The sequence below is a fragment of the Canis lupus genome, chromosome 17 (genome assembly GCF_003254725.2).
Source record: "Canis lupus dingo isolate Sandy chromosome 17, ASM325472v2, whole genome shotgun sequence".
Lineage (NCBI taxonomy): Eukaryota > Metazoa > Chordata > Mammalia > Carnivora > Canidae > Canis > Canis lupus.
The window spans coordinates 10,690,023-10,704,976 of NC_064259.1; positions in this window are offsets into that span (position 1 = coordinate 10,690,023).

Consider the following 14,954-nt stretch of genomic DNA (forward strand, 5'->3'; position numbering starts at 1 on the left):
ATATGTACTGGGCAGACAATAGATTCAGTTGAGCAACTTTAAGCAGAGAGGGATTTTCTAAGAAGTTTAAGCTAATTCACTGAATTATCAGGAGGGCTAGGGTGCCAAACGGTTGACAGCAACACAGATAGACAAAAAAATTCCCAGTCGCATTGTGGGAGCATTTGAGAGGAAATCCACTACTCCTGTGTACTGAGGACTAGAGAGCAGAACCCGCCCCCCCTGCCCCGCCACATACACAGGAGCCGCAGAACAATCAAGCATCTCTGCCATGAGACCCAGCTTCTTAGCACTGCTGCCACTTTATGATGCCCATTTCTGTGTTCCCAGTGACACGTAGTTGTGTCTCCTGAGTGACATGCTAGCTGTAATGGAGTCTGAAAATGTGAATAGGGGTGGCTAATACGACATGATGCTTACTGCATGTCAGACATGGCCCTGTGTGCTTTTATAGATATTCACTAATTTTTACAATATCCTACAAGACAGGAATTATTATATACCCATTTTGCATGTGAGAAAATGGAGACACAGAAAGTACTCACCCAATATCAAACAGCTAAAATGGATGGCAGAGCTAGAATTTGTGCCCAGGCTGACAGGCTCCAGAATCTGTGCTCTTAACTGCTGTTCTATAGCCTGTGGTTTTAGGTTTCTCAGCTTCTTAAGGTGTAAGAGCCAAGCTAGAAAGAAGTGGAAGTGGAGGTAAATGAAACCATTTGCACAATTGTACACAGTCACTGATCTAATTTTTTCAAAGGGCTACTCAACCTTCCATGCCATCATTGCTTTTCTTATTGACTTACACTAATGGCCATATACACCAGAGTGGACACTCAATGAATTTTTGTTGACTGAGTATATGCCTATTTTAGGTTCTTATTTTGGGACTATGCATTTTAGTCCATCGCAAATTTTGACATTTAAGGTGATATTTTCATTTGCCATTCAAAATGTGCTTTCTGGATCTACCCACGATGCCCACTGTTGATCTGTTCCCTATCTGCTGACCTCTGTGGACAGCCCCACCAGGCTCCTTTGCTACCTGCCCCCTAGTTTGGAGGTATCTTGGGAGACAGAGGAAGGAGGAGTATGTGTTGCCATGGCTTCCTCTTGGTCATGTGGCCTTGGTTTGGTCTGTCCCTCTGCTGAAGGACTCAGCTCCTGTCACATGTCCCTCCTGGCCCTGGCTCTCTTCTCACTGGTTTTATAATTGCTCCCTCGCCTCCCCTTCAGGCCTGAGGACTCTCTACCATTGCTGGCTAGGAGTACTGCATAATCCCTTTTTGGTTTCTCTAAAATCTGGCTATACTTTTGTAAACAGTCCCTTTATTAAATACTCCTCAAATTATCCAGTTTGTGTGTGGCATCTGTTTTAAGGAGTAACAACATGCTGTTTGAATCATTGTCCTTTTCAAACATGTTTTAACATCTGGAAGGAGAAATAGTCCAGATTTCCCCCAACCTCAAAATTCCTTTTCCCATGTACTTGTTCTTCTAGATTAGAAACACTCTAAGTTTTAAATATAATCCATTGAATTTTAAAAATTAGTATATTATTAAATGTGCAATTAATTAAAGTATTTTTCCTTCCAATTGAGAACATAAAATGGCTTCCCATTTATTCATGTCTCCTTCATGTCCTGGCTGTCAATATTTTTGGTTTTCTCATGTGGCCTTCTGCATTTCTTGTTATTCCTGGGGTATGTTAAAGGGTCAACAATGTCTTTCTATAGTAATCTTATTTTCCCACCCCTATAATTTCTACCTAAGTCATATCTGGTATCTACATAAGTACTTTATCTTTGTATTTTTAAAGTCTAGTCGCATTACTGAACTTGTATTCAGTTAAACAGGTGGCTAATTCTCCTGGATATTCTACATAATTAATTTTTTTGGTTTACTATATTAGCAATCATATATCTTCTATAAGTGATAATTTTACTTCTCCTTCCTTATGTCTATTGCATATATTACTGAACTGTCTAAAGCTTTCTGAAAAGGTAAAATAATGGCCTTTAAAAAAAACCTTGACTTGCTCCTAAGTTTAACAGAAATACCTATAATGATTCAACATTAGTATTCCATTAATTCTTGATTTTAGATATACTCTATAACGTTTAGGAAGTGTCTTTATAAACCATCACTACAAATGGTTTTATGTTTATTTCTTTCTCTCATTAGTCTGGAATGGGTGGGTGATACGTTAAATGATTTCCCAGCACTTTTACAGATGATTAAAAATGTTCCTTTTCTAATAAATCAATAAGATGTATTAAAATAATACAACTATTTTAATATAGTATCTTTTTGTTCCAAGAATAAAACTTACACAGCCACAGTATACTAATTGTTAAATACAATTCTAGATTTCAATTTGTGGACATTTTACAAAGGATTTTCTTCCATCTATTTTCAGAATTCTAGGGGAGATCCTGGTTTCCTTTTCTGTGCTATTATTGTCAGATTTTAGTGAAATAAATTTGTAAATATTTCTGTCTTTGTTTTGGAATAATTTTAATAGCACAGGAATTATTCCATGAAAACATAAAATATGTAAAACTGTCCAAATCTGACATCATTTAGAGACATAAATTTTCTACTAATATTTTCAATTCCATGGTTTACTCAGATTTTTCATTCTTCTCAAATCACTTTTAGTCATTTACATTTTCACAGAAAATTACTTTTTTTTCCTTGAGATATCAAATGTGTTAGCATAGAGCTTTCCATGATTTATTCTTAGTCTACATTTTTTTAAATTGTTTTGAATTTATCAATTTTACCCTTCATTTTCTAAATTAATTACCTTCTTATTATCATCATTGCCTTTTCTCCCCTATGGTTTCTTTAATGTTTCTGTTCCTGCACTTACTGAAATTCCTGAAATTTCATGCTTCATTAATACCTTTGGAACTTTTAAACAATTGAGTTCTCAATATTATTCATTTCACTATGAGTACAGCTTTGACCCCATTCTTTACCTTTTCCTGTGTGTTGCTTTTACTAGGTTTCTAGTATGTATCTTGTGCTTATGTCCATTTAAACAGGAATTATTTAGACAGTACTTTTTTTTTTTTTAGACAGTACTTTTTAAAAAAGATTTATTTATTTCTGTGAGAGAGCACAAGTGGGAGGGGCAGGGAGGCACCCAACACCGGGATCTACACAGGATTGATTCCACGGCCCGGAGATATGATCTGAGCTGAAACCAAGATTGGGTCCCTCAAATGACTGTGCCACCAGAGCACCCCATTTAGACAGTGCTTTTAAATAACTTCCTATTAGTATCTCTTTGCTTTGTTATTGCATGTTTTTCAGCTGTTTTGATTAACTCCTAGTGTTACAATACACTACAGGATAAGAGTAACCTGCACAGTGTTTTCTTGTCTAAGTTTAAGAGCCATGTAGTTATGCTTGCTAGAGTACACTCCACTGCTATAATATTATAACTTCGAAAACTTTAGGTCAGCCCTTTAAAAAAGGGGGGGGGGGCGAGGATTAAGACCCAGACTATTGGCAAGCATATTCATTCTCCATACTCTGAAAGGGAGACAAAGGCTGAATCCAAGATCCACTTGTGGCCCTATAATCTCTCCTCCTCCAAAACTCACACCCACTGTCTAAGCACCCACATGCTGAGGAAGAGAGGTGTGGGTGGTAAAATACTGCATTACCCATGTGTTGGGAAAGGCAGTCTCATGCACACAGTCCTTTGCCTTTTACCCAGACACAGAAGAATGGGCCTTGGGTCTGGAACACTTCCTTACCAAGAGATAAAGAGCCCACACAACCTGTGCCAGGCTTATCACCTTGAGTGGGAATATCTTTCCCTGCTGCAGGCTCAATGAGTCTTCTTTTGTTCTGGTTAAGCATGTGCATTAATGATCCTGACGATGCCCCCAGCTTCCAGCAGTCCATACTTCACATGGTAGGGAGAGAGCTCCCTTCATTGTGGCCTGAGAGGGATCCATGCAAGTGTTGCTGTGTATTGCCTTCCTGGAGGGACCTGCTGACCAGGAGGGACTGACACCCATTACCAAAGCTGATCTAGCTGTGTCTTTTTTTCACATGGGTAAAGCTCCTTCCACTCAGTACATGACTGCCTTTTGTTTTCCTTGGTCATCTGGATACAAAGATGCAGGAGGCAGAAGTGTGAACCTCCACTCCCAGTGGCTGGCACAGTGAGGATCTTTGCTATCTTCCATGCAATGGGAGTCCTCCTCTAGTATTGGGAATTGGTGCCTGGTGTTCTGCTCCACACAGAATGGCAGATGACCTAGTTTCCATGTCTTGCCCCTTGTGCCAAGTGAATCCTGCCTGTCCCCAAGGGAATCAGTAGGAAGGACATGCTCCTGCCATTCTATCCAGGTCATGAGGCCCTCTCCTAGATGTTGATTGGGTTACATTAAATAATGGATGAGAACAATGTCATGTTACTAGTTCAGTGCTAGGTACATGCAGAAAGTGATTATCTAAAACTGAATCTGTTAAATTATAACAAAATAATATCTAACTTTGTAAAAATATGGAATATATTTTTCCAAATGATCCTTAGTACTTTCAAATAAAAATAATGATTATTTCTGACAATTGTATACTTTTCTGGGATTTTCCAAAGTATTTGTTTTTCTATTATTGTAGGCCACCATCTCAGATCCATTGTGATATGTAAGGATTTGCATCATTTGACAGATGAAATATTAAGTATCAGATAACAAATGAAATATTAAGGACTGAGAGGGTAAATTCTATGGTTAATTTCACAAAGATAACAGAAATAGTGAAAGACGGCGAGATTGCCCTCAAACTTTTGTAATTATTCCTTTGAAATAACCCGGGGCCTGCCATATGCCAGATACAATCTGGGCTGGTTGAATGATGCATCCTGGGACCCATCTAGCTCTAGCTCTTCCACATTTTACTTTTTACAGCATTCCCATGCCATGTATCCACTGTGACATCCTATTTCTGGAACTAGAGCTTTATTGATCACACCTGCGCTCCCTATCCATCTAGACCAGGGCCTCCTTGGAAAATAGGTTCTGTGAATATATAGAATAATTCACAGAGTAGAACACGCCAAGAAAATGGGCAGATTGATGGAAAGCCTGGTTACCACACGTAGAGTATTCAAATGTTTACAGACCAGTTCCTTCAGCAATAAAGGCCAAAGAATAGGACATTTCAAGCCAGTTCTCAATCAAAACCTTCCTCAGTAAATGAATGACGTGAAAGTGCTTCAGAACCAATTGAGGAACATACAGGAGTCAGGATGAAAATGTGAGTGTGGTTGCAGGAAGAAGTAAGACAGCAAAGTTGGAGCTGGCTTAAATGTGCTTCATGTGCCGACCCTGCCAAATCCTACCACTACAATTGCATTTTCTCTCTGTCACCTACAGTCTCGGGGATGGAGGGCGTTCACACCAGGGGCAGAGCTTTCCCTTATGGCTTAACACATGGAACAGAGGTTGGGGACACATCTGTCGTGCAAGCAAAGGAGGAGCTGTGGATTTGCAAAGGCCTTTTCTCAGATGTTAACAGTTAGGTAGGTCTCTTCTCCTCTGGGAAGGAGAGAGTAAAGTGGAGTAAATGATAGGCATCTCCTTGAATGTCCAAGAGTGGGGGAATCTGTTATCATGAGCCAGCTGGATATACCAGGAGAGAATGAGGGCAAGTGAGCATGATTTCCTAATCACTGCCACTTAAATTATTAGTGACTACCTTAGTGGTTTCTGGTATGTTCCAGAAAAGGGCATGAGGTTTCAGGAGACAGACTTTCAGGATAGGGGGAGTTGCACTGGGGAGTGAGTGGTGATGGGAAAGGAGAACTACAAAATGATGGGTGAGGGCTCCTTCATGATGTGATGAGGTTCCCCACCCCAGCCCAGATCTATACACGCCTGCCACCAGGTATCTTAGCAATGTGCAATGCCCCAAAGGTAAAAGCCAAACATGAAGGCACAAAATATTTATTTTATGATGAATACACATTATTCATCAGACTAAAACCAGAGCCAAGAGAAAGGATCAGTACAAACCCGTGTGTTCTAACTTAGCATACTGTCCAGTTCCTTTCAATTCACCTACATTGGACTGACACAGCAAAGGATGTAAGGAGAAGGCAGGGCCCAGCACTTCCATATCTGGATTTTGATATACTCTGTTGAGCCTATATTTTTGGAATGAGGTACATTGCCTAAAAGTGTAGTAAGTAGAAAGAGGCATCAGTAGGGGTGTCAGGAAATGTGATTTCCGGTTCCACTGGTATAACTTCCTAGCTGTGTGACCTCAGGCAGAACATTTGATTTCCCTCTGTATTTAAGTTATCTAAACTATAAAGTGATGGACTGGAAGATGTCAAAAATGTCTCCCTGATTTTAATTTTATATATTACTTTCAAGTCTATCAAAAGTCAATAAAACGTGAAAATTGCTATCAGTCAGATATGTGTAGAGAGCTCTGGTGGATTTATGTAAACTTATTTGATCCTCCCAATAGCCTCCATGGAGTAGTTTTAATTATCCCCATTTTATAGATGAGTAAACTTGAGCTCCAAGGGGTTAAGTGATTTGCTCAGTTAAGTGGGAGAGCTGAGATTAAAACCCATCTCTTACTCCAACTCTCTTTTCATTTTATCATCTACTCCTTAAAAAATAGCACTTGCAAACTCTGTTGAACTTTCAAAACCATTCCATGACCCTGAACTCCTATGATCTCAAGACCATTTGATTTCAGTTCCATTTTTCAGATGAACAAACTGCAGCTCCCAGAAAAGGAGCTGCCCAAGGACATTAAGGTCATTAGCACCAGAGCTGAAATTTCTCGCCCATGGGCTAAGCAATCTGGGGCTCTTTTTCTCTGAGACAGACCACACTTGGGCACTTCTTCCAGAACCCTTTGTTCCTCAAAGAAACCACAGTCACTGTGGCAGGCATGCTGCGGCCACTTCTGACTCAGGCAGACAATGCTATTCATTTCCTGGGATGGAGGTTTCTGAAATAACTCTTTTCTTTGACACAGTCATATCTTCATGAGGCAGTATTTGCTGCCTCTTTGATTAAATCCATTAGCTATTCAGACACAGCTGCCCTTCCAGAAACAACATGCTTCCAAAGCCACACATTCGGCAGCTAAATGATTCTGGGCCAAATTAGAGAGAGCTAACCCATTCAGCAAAGAATGGCAGTGTGAGAGAAGCACCCAATATCAGAGTTGGAACGGGGCTTTTGAAATCATAAAAAGTTTCAGATCCCTCTTTTACAGATGGGGAAACTGAACCTCAATATTAAGAAGGGACAGCCAAGTCAGGCACCCCTAGAGCCAAGGTCGAAAAGACCTTCTCACTCAGAATGCAGTGTTTTTCCAACCAAATGTTGGGGATCTCAACACCACAGGATGAAATTGTATTATGACATGGCCTGGGAATGGGAAAGACCATCAGCCCAGCCTCACCTCCATGTAGGGATATGCAAGTCTCAAAGCTCTCTCCTGTATCTTGTCTGATTTCATTTTCACAACCACACCACAGAATTGTATTTTTGTTTTGCTGCAGCAATAAATGATGTTGCTTGTAACAACAAAGATTTTTTTCTTGCCCACATACATGTCCTGTATATGTTGGCTGCAACTCTGCTCCAGAGCATTTTCACTCCAAGACTCAGTCTGACAGAGTAACCCTATCTGTACTTGTCTTGGTTTGAATGGTGTCCTCTCAAAAGATGTTAAGGTCCTAACTGCTCAGTATCTGTGAATGTGACCTTATTTGGAAATAGTGACTTGGTAATTGATCAAGTGAAGATGAGGTCCCTAGTGTGGGCCCTAATCCAATATGACTGGTGTCCTTTAAAAAGGGGGATATTTGGACACAGAGATAGATAAGCATACCATGTGAAGATGAAGGGGGAGATCAGATGATACATCTCCAAGCCAGGTAATGCAGAAGATTGCCAGCAAACTGCCAAATGCTAGGGGAGACTCAGGGAACTCTTTCTTACAAACCTAAGAAGAAACCAGTCCTACTAAAATCTTGATCTCAAATGTCCAACCTCCAGAATTATGAGACATTTCTTTTGTGTAAGCCACATGTTTGTGATACTTTGTTAATGCAGCCTAGCAAACTAATACACCAGTCTTGTAGTGAGAAAAGAGATGATGGGAAAGCACATACTACCCCCCCAAAGCTTCTGTTCACATTCCACTGGTCAAAAAACATGACATAGCTATGTCTGATGTCAATGGGTGAGAAGGATAATCCTCAAATAAGGAAAGTCCCCTCAGGAATAAGCAATCTGTGACAGCATTAGCATTGCTATAGATAGACAAGTGGTGGGATTCCTTGAACTGAGGTCCAAAGACAGCAACTGAGTCATCCAGTACATATAACTGGGGCAACTAGTGTGGGTTTTCTGCCCCAAATCCTACATTGGTTTGACTGCACCCGCAGGTGTCCTAAGTATAATCAAGCCAGCTTGTTTGCATTCACTTCTATGATCTTTGGTTAAGGATCATAGAATTATCATCCAAAAATAGATAAAGTAATTTGACTCATACCATAGTCTAGAGCCAGCTCTCATTCTTTTGAGCTTGCTTAAAGCCCCTCATTAAAAAACCATGTGAGCTGACTTCCTGTGCAAATGCATGACTGAAACCCAGGAACTGGTTTGACTGTTGTTTCTTTTTAGATAGTTCTGTATAGATTTGGCTAGGAAGAAAAACCTTTGAAGACCTTACCACAAGCCCCTAAATCTTACCATGAGCCTTTCCTGCTCACAATGTTTTGAGAGTTAGGCCAGGCCACAGTGTATCGGGCTGTGCCTGCAGCACAAAGTTCTAAGGGGCCAGACCTGGAAGGGGCCTTGCCCATTGGGGTGACCAGCTGTCCAGTTTGCCCAAGACTGATGGATTTCTCAGGACATGGGATTTTCAATGCCAAGAGTATAAATCAGGATGGTTAGTGATCTCAGGACACAGTCCCTCAGTGAATCCAAATCTAGAATTTTATAGATGGGAAACCCAAGACCAAACAGCCAAGGACTTAGAGACAGAGATCTGAACTGAAAAGGGCGACCAACTATCCTGGTTTGCCCAAGACTGACGGGCTCCCAGAAAATGGAACTTTCAGTTTTAAAACTGGAACAGTCCTAAGAAAACTGAGAGGGGATGGTCACACCACTTTGAGTTCAATTTTACAAACAGAGACACTGAGATCCAGAGAAGAGCAAGCTTTCCAAGGCCACCATGGAAGGAGATGGCAAACTTCCAGCAGAAAGTAGCTTCTCGATCCTCAGGCTAGTGCTCCTTCCACAGGATACACTATAGATTTTTACCTATCACTGAGTGTCTATTTATTCGCATTATCAAGCAGGCTTTCAAATTTAGCTGAACCACTTTTAAAAGCCTAAAAAATGCACCACTGAAGGAGAGAGTGGTCCAAAGACAGTTCTCTTCCTAAAAGCAGCTCGTTGAGGCCAGAGGAGTGCAACCTTGCTTGGAACTTCACGTTTTTTCTCTCTAGGATTTCTAAAGTCAGCGGGCCACCTCTGCAGTAACCTTATAACATCAGTCACAGATAGAGAAGTTAAGCCCCTCTCTCCTTCTTCCTAACTGAAGCCACTTACACAATAATACCAAAGAGAATGCAGACAACTCCAGTTTGGACTCACTGTCAGCAGATCTGTTCTCTTTATCTGACCCAAGTGCTATGCCACAATTACCACATCTGAATGCCTGCCTAGATTCCTATAAGACTCTTCTTTGTAGTGGAAATAATACAAATTTTAGAGCTTACCAAGACTGGATCTGAATCACAGCTCTCCCACATGATGGCCACTTGGCTTTAATAATATCATTTAATTTGTAGAGGCTTCAGTTTTTATTATCTATGATGCTGGTGTAAGGACTGAAAAAAAATCCCTGGCAAGTGCTTGATATAGTAGTTATGTAATATAGTAGTTACTGTAAAATACAGTATAGTAATACATACTAGTAGCAGTAGGGCCTATCGTGGTTATGTAATGAGTGATAGGTTTGTTTGTCTTTCAATGACATATTGTAATAACTAGTTCTCTCTGGTTGTGAATTCCAGGTCAGTTATTTATTACTATTATAATGACCAGGAGTACTTAAAGTTTCTGGGGCTCTGTATCTTTGAAATGAAGATTATGGATCATAGTCCTCACTGCAAGGTCATTGTATCTGAGTTCCTACCAACTGGGTACTCAATAATGTAGCTATCATTCAAGCTATGTTATCAAGATGGTGTTGGGTTAGAACATTAACTCTCTTATTCTGCCTTTTACCACCCTTCCTCTCCAAGAAGAGAAAAAGTAAACACTGAAAACAGTAAATGCCAAAAAAATACATAACGAAGTTCCCACCATCCCAAATTTCCAAGGCAGCACCATGGAAAGCTTCTCTGGTCTTGCTCAGAAAGAATAAGCTTTTCTTTTCTTCTGAGAACTGAAGCAAAGTATTCTTCTGAGATCTTCCAGGTATCTTTTTTTTAAAAAACACATAAATTTATTAGAATTATTTTTTAATCTTTCCTCTTACTCTTTGTACACATGGTTATATATCAATTTGGATTGATTCGTCTGTGTTTAACAAGAAGACCTTACAGAACACTGATTAAACAAGATGGAAATCTGTAAAATAAGGTGAGGCCCAGACAATCCATGATTCCTAAGGCTGTCTGCCACTCTCAGGAATGCTGGATCTACCTTTCTAGGCTGTCATCTTTATTACATGGTTACTCACCCTCAAGGACTTCCTACAGTAGCAGATAGCTCCAGCTACCATATCTGGATTTCATGTAGAAAGAATAAAAAGAGGGTAAGGCCAAAAGCCTTCTACTAGCATCAGGCACATCACATCACCCTTCTCTAACTACAGAGAAATCCAGCAAAGGAATCCCTGTTTGTTTGTTTGTTTGTTTGTTTTTTCAAATTCTAAAATGAAACATTAGGCTGTATAATTTTTATGTTCTCTTCCAGTTCTTAGTATTTGAGCTAAAAAAGATTATTTCCTGGCTTTCTTTGTAGCTGTAGAAACGTTATCTGTATGTGAGTGAGACTTCTAGAAAACTCCTTAAGGAACCCTGACTCAGATGGAAAACCTTTTACTTGGATACACTGCTGCTCTGTATAACATCAGGGGTCCATTGTAGAGAAAGAAGGGATAACAGATATTAGATAAGCAACTCGTGGATTCATATGATATATAATCCTGCCATAATAATGTAATTATATTTTATACTCAGTTACTTTCCACAGATTACTTTCCAAACCAAACCTCTGCTGCTTTTAAAATACTATAATAGTTACCTGCCATGACCAAAGTTAGCCACTGCATTCTTATTCTTTGGTGTGAAACCTTTGTAGAACCAGTGGAATTCAGATTAGTTGAAGTCTCCCTGTGATCTGCCTATGTCAAATAATATTCAGTTGGGGAAGCACATTCCATAGGTTACCTACTTTTGCACTGATAAAAAAGCTGTGTGAGTTTATAGTTCACATGGCACATAATTGTTCTTATTTGTCCTAAGTAATTCTCATGCAGTGTTCACTTTGATGCATTCTGTGGATGGAAAGCTCAACGCTATCTCCCCCTACCTAAAAATAACATATTCCCAATTGAAACGTAATCACCCAGAACAGTCAGAACTGGATCTGATCTGGCTGTTTCATTAAATTGTCTACCTGGTTCGATATTATTCTATGGACATTTTAAAACATCTCAATTTAAACACTGTCTATATGATGTTCTTTCCTTAAAAATGATTTATTTTAGAAGTACAATAATTTGAATAACCTATAAAATAAAATAGACTATACTAACAGCCTGTTATATATATAAAACTTCAGAAACAGGAGAAGGATAATGCAACATCTGCAAATAATATCACCCAATAACCATGAGATGGCTTATGAGGTTGGCTGTACAGCTATTAAACTGCTATTATCCTCCTAATTTTAAACATGAAACAACTGAGACCCTAAAAAGCCAAGTGACTTCTCCAAAGACAATGATTCCCTACCCCCTCTCTTTGTAGAACATCTGAAGAAATTTTTGAGCTCATTCAGTTTGGGGCTTTTTCTGTATTTGTTATATTATGAATCAGGCACTTTTGACAATCCCTGTTTATGAAAAATGACTCATAGTTTTCAGCAGAAATACCAAGCTCAACTGTGTACATCACAGTATTCGGAAGGGGAAGTTAAATTTATCCTCTAAAGGAGAAAATGCAGAAAAAACAAAAACTGCTCTTCAGCACCCTGCCTCAGCGTCTTGGGTGGTCTGTGCTTAGTCATGAAGGGAAAAAAAATTTTTTTTAATGAAAAATAAAGACGACAAAGAAAGAAAAAAGATAAGCACAAAAGACTTTTAAAGGTGAACTATGTAGAAATGAAGTGAAGATTTTCAAGTCATTTACAAAAGAAAATAAGACTCCTTTGTAGTGGGATACAGGACACAAATGCTACAGGGACCTATTCTGTGGACCTATAATTTCAATCGTGTCCTGAATTCTATCAAGCTGCTTGTCAATGATCCTGGAAACATTTTTTTTCTTTGGATCAGTGAACAGCAGAGTGTTTATTGAGAGCCTACTGTGTACCCAGTCCCGTGCTGGGTGATGAAGACAGGGTAAATGCAAAGTGAGGATATGGTTCAAAGGGCTCCTAGAAGCCTCTTCTCTCTCCCCCAACCCTTCAGAATGCCTTCTCCAACTTTAATACCTTCTGAATTCAAATCTACCTTTAGAAATGCAATGATTTAAATCAAGACTCTATGCCATGTTAAAGTGCAGACACAGACACTCTAGGAACAAAAGCCAATCTTGAATCTCTATCAGTCGTTACCTTTTTGTGTAAACGGGTTTACTAAGTGGTGAGAAAAGAGAACTGGGGGCATAGTGCCAATCATTCCTCAAGGATTATTCCAGAAGTGTATTTAGGTTCCCTGAAGACACAACCTGCCCCTGCAGATGTGCATCTCTCAGCAGTTTCCAGGAGGAAATAATAAATAATTTTTCTGTGGATGGCAACCAACATAGTGTGTCAAAGGTGCCACCTGCTTTGAAAGCTCCTTCCCATCTTTCCCATCACTTATACCAGAATAGTCCCAAGCACAACAGTCCAGGAGCTACTTCTCCCAACGTGCAGAAATATAAGGTCCATTTTTGAGATGACACTTTTCAATTATGAAAGACTATTCTTTTCTTTTTTTAAAAAAAGATTTTATTTATTTATGAAAGATACACAGAGAGAGAGAAAGAGGCAGAGACACAAGACACAAGTAGGCTCCATGCAGGGAGCCCGATGCAGGACTTAATCCCGGGTCTCCAGGATCATGCCCTGGGCTGAAGACGGTGCTAAACTGCTGAGCCAACCAGGTTGCCCAGATTATTCTTTTCTGTTACCTCATTTGAGCCACACAACAATCCTAAAGAGAATGTATTATAGATTCCATTTTATAGATGAGGAAACAGGAGCCAAGAAAGGATATCCAGGGAAAGACTGGCTAAAAGCCACAGAGACTGGTTGATTGGTTGAGGTTTTGCTAACCTCCACACTATTAGCCTGTCCATTAAAAAAAAAAAATTCCACCTGCAGTTGTATAATACATATCAGTTCACAAGCTTTTCCACACATTATCTCATTAAATCCATGTGATTGGGCAGAATTTTTTTCTTCTACTTCTCTCCAAAGACCTCCTTAGACTGAACTTGTTTCTTGGATTTTTGCCATAAGAAGGCATAGCAAGGATGCAGGCCATAAGGCAAAAGTCTATTTTCATAAAACACACAATAAAATAGCCAGATAATCAGACACACAGAAAAAACTAAGTGATTAAAAGGGCAGTGGCTGGAGCATCAGGACCCTGTAAGTGAATCCCAGATTCATAGCTTGTTGTCTTGGACAAGTCAGATTCTCTGAACTCTCTTTCCAAAGTTGTAACATAGCAATCAGATTAAGGGATAGGTGTGAAAATGTTTTGTAAATCGCTTTGCACATGTCAGGGCTTGTAAAGATCAAAAATAGTGTCCACTACAGGGAGGGCTTGGTAGTCTTGGACTCATTTTATCTCAACAAGATACATCATAACAAAAGTCCAGTAAATTTTCTGAATGATCAAATGCACAAAAAAACATATATCAATAGATAAGAAAAACCTTACATAGTGACAAGGAGAAACAGTGTTTGTGGGTAGGCTGGTTACATAATGTGCAAAATGGTTCCTTCATCTTGCCTAAAAGCCCTCAGCAATTTTGATGCAAATTCTCTCACCTACTATACTTCCCTGTGAGATCATCCATGGGTTCACATCACTCCCTTCTATTCATAGAAGACTTCCAGATTACTCTCTACCTCTCCACCTCTATTCCTATCTTCATTCATGGTCATTTCAAAATCTGGGTAGATGATTAAACCAATACACTGATCTCTCAATTTCTTACCTCCAAAACTCTACTTCTACTTATCTCTATTTTAAGTAACCCAATCTCTGTCCACATATCTCCTTCTACACACAAACACACCTTCCTGTAGTAGCCTGTAAAAGCTCCATGACCCTAACAAGTGACCTTACACCTTTTAACATTCTCACATGGTCATGTCCTCACTTCCGCCTTTGATTTATGGTCTATTATTGTAGTTATCTTGCATAAACTCTCACCTCTCTTGAATCTCCCTCTCTAGCCTGGCAGCATCAAAATTCTGATTAAACTCAACACTACTCTATTCTTATATTCAAAGTGCTGAACAAAACTGGATAGAAAAAAAAAAAGCCCATGTTCATTCTAATCAATCTCAATCTAAGTTCATTATCACAAACGTCAAGTGGGCCTTCCATGCTGCCCCCAAATGCACATACATTTCCATTTGCTGTCCTATTCTCCAAGGTCACTATTTCATACCTTATCTTTTTTCCTCAAATCTCAGAACATTTTATTC